This window comes from Heterocephalus glaber, unplaced genomic scaffold (assembly GCF_053883595.1).
Source record: "Heterocephalus glaber isolate CG9 unplaced genomic scaffold, H.glaber_assembly_v1.0 deba00000621, whole genome shotgun sequence".
Classification (NCBI taxonomy): Eukaryota; Metazoa; Chordata; class Mammalia; order Rodentia; family Bathyergidae; genus Heterocephalus; species Heterocephalus glaber.
Window position 1 is genome coordinate 9,518,285 of NW_028258153.1, and position 2,946 is coordinate 9,521,230.

At 37.9% G+C, this 2,946-nt stretch overlaps 1 pseudogene; it reads right to left on the reverse strand.

Annotated features, from left to right (window-relative positions):
* Positions 1 to 1,013: 1,013 nt before the first annotated feature.
* On the reverse strand, positions 1,014 to 1,915 carry LOC101719736 (non-selective voltage-gated ion channel VDAC3 pseudogene; annotated as a pseudogene).
* Positions 1,916 to 2,946: the final 1,031 nt, after the last annotated feature.

A 2,946-nucleotide genomic window follows, 5' to 3' on the forward strand; every position in this document is an offset into this window, starting at 1 on the left:
CATTTTTTCATATGTTTATTTGGTGCTTTTACTTCTTTGTCTGAGAAATATGTTTATTTCAGAAGCCCATTTTTTGAATTGGGTCTTTAAATTTGGGAGGTCTGATTTTTTAAAGTTCTTTGTATATTCTAGATAGTAGTCCTTTGTCTGAGATACTGCTGCTAAAATTTTTTCCCCACATTGTAGGTTGTCTCTTAGCTCTGGTGGTGGTTTCTATTGTTGTGCAGAAGATTTTTAATAAAAGGAGATCCCAGTTGTTGATTGTTTGTGCTAGTTACCTTGCTACTGAGGTTTTGTTCATAAAGTCTTTTCCTATGCCATTGTCTTCAAGAGTTTTACCTAATTAATCTTCCAGCAAGTTTAGTGTTTCTGTTTTTTTTTTTTTTTTGCTACCAGGGATCAAACTCAGGACCTTGCACTTTCAAGGCAGTGTTTCTGTTTTAATATTTAGATCTTTAATCCACTTTGATCTTAATTTAGTGCATGGTGAGAGATATGGGTCTAGTTTTAATCTTTGGCAGGTTGAAATCCAGTTTTTCCAACACCATTTTTTTTTAATGTTCCAAATGTTATGGGTTTATTTTATTTTACTCTGATGCAAAACTAAAGATTCCACTACAGCACAGAGACCAATATATTAAAAGGTCATGAAAAAGTGGTGTGGAACATGCAGGGCACACTGTACAAACCGGAGTGTGTGTGGGGGGTGTCAGGTTGTTTTCTTTAACATGACACTACATGGTCACTGAGGAACACGCTTAAATTAACACTGCAGAATTCAACTGAATGTGGGACAAACATGACAACTTCCAGGCCTGCCTTCAAGAACCACCTGGAGGATGGACTTGCAATTTCTAGACTTTAGTGTGAGGAGGATTACAATTCTTTGGAAGAATAAAAAGTTCACACTTTTAAAATTTCACAGAATTAAGGACAAAACATAGTGGGCTCATTTCTCTTCACTTGGAGGGATAAATCTGAGGCTTTACTCAAAACCACAATAAGCTTCCAGTTCAAATCCCAACCCAACCTTGTGACCTCCGGCGTTGAAGTTCTTCTCATTGGTTGAAGCTGACAGGGTCAGTTTGACTCCTGGTCGAAGGGTCTGAGTATAACCCAGTCCAATCAGGCTGGCATTATTTACTTTAGCAGACAAAGAGGTTCTACAATCCAGTTTGTATTTAGCAGTGATGCCAAAATGGGTGTTATTGCTACCAGCCATCCATGCAAGGTTTATTGATGTTTCAATCTTTTCATTAATTTTCTGGTAGAACCTCCAAATTCAGTGCCATCGTTCACATGAGTGTGCAGCTGAAAGTCTGCAGCCTTGTAACCCAGAGTGAAATTATTCTGAGATAGTTTGGATTTGGCTGTGTCAAAACTCATCTGAGAGCCAGCAAGCCAACCTTCAAAGGCCAACACAGCCCAGCCATAGATGGTTGGTCCAGAAAAATCTATGTCAACATTACTGCCAAGACTGAAACAATCCCGTTTATAGGAGGCCTTCAATTTCCCACTCTTCTTTCCTGTGTTTAGTACAAATATAGTATCAAGAGTCAGTTTCAAACCTTCCACCAACTTATTCTCCAAAGTGATTTCTGTCCCAAGAGTATTATCTGTGTTCCATTTCTGGGTGAAGGTAAGTCCATAGTTACAGACTTTGTATTTTGTCTCTAGGTTGCCCGATGCTTTCCTCGTATCAGCGTAAGCATGTCCTGAAGTAGAAAATTCCACTCCACTATAAGACTTGGTTTTCAGGTCTATTTTGACCATGTCAAACCCATATCCTTTGTTGAAGACATCCTTGGCAGCCTTTCCTAGGTCACAATAAGTTGATGTGTTACACATATTGAAATATATTCATCCAGATAATGTCCTCTCTCAAATGTCCTCTTCTCTCAGTGTCCTCTTCTCCAAACCCAGGGCCTGTCCAGCTCCATCAGGGCAAGGCGGAAAGTTTCCCCCAACACCATTTATTAAAGAGGCTATCTTTCCTCCAGTGAAGATGGTTGGCTTCTTTGTCAATGATGAGGTGGCTGAGTATGTCTGGAGTTGTTTTTGCATCTTCTAATCTACTCCACTGATCCTCAGGTCTGTTTCTTTGCCAGTACCATGCTGTTTTTATCACAGTAGCTTTGTAGTATAGTTTCAAGTTGGGGATTGTGATACCCCCTGCCATGTCTATGTGGCCTAGAATTGCTTTTGCTATTCTAGGTCTCTTCTGGTTCCAAAAGAATTTTTGCATTGTTTTCTCTAGTTCTGTGAAATATATTGTTGGAATTTCAATTGGCATTGCACTAAATCTATATAGCAGTTTTGGAAGTATGGCCATTTTCACTATATCAGTTCTTCCTCCCCAGGAACAAGGGACATCTTTCCATTTTCTTATATCCTCTTTGACCTCTTTTTTCAGAGTGCTGTAGTTTTCAGTGTAGAGGTCTTTTGCTTCCTTTCTTAGATTAATTCATAGATATTTCATTTTTTTGGGATGTTATTATGAAAGGAATTGCTTCCCTAATTTCTCTCTCAATGAGTCTGTTATTTGTGTATAAGAAGGGTATTGTTTTTTGAGTGTTGACCTTGTATCCAGCTACTCTACTGAATCTGTCAATTAAGTCTAGAAGTCTTTTGGTGGAGTTTTTGGGTCTTCTATGTAAAGTATCATATCATCAGCAAATAACGACAGTTTAACTCTTCCTTTCCTATCTTTATTCTTTTTATTTCTTTCTCTTTTATAATCACTGTGGCTAATGTTTCCAGAACTATATTGAACATGACTGGTGATAGTGGGTATCCTTGTCTTGTTCCTGATTTTAGTGTGAAAGTTTCCAGTTTTTGACCATTTAGTATGAAGTTGGCTGTTGGTTTTTCATAGATAGCCTTAATCAGATTGATATAAAGACCTTCTATTCCAATTTTCTGTAGGGTTTTTTTTTTTTTGTCATA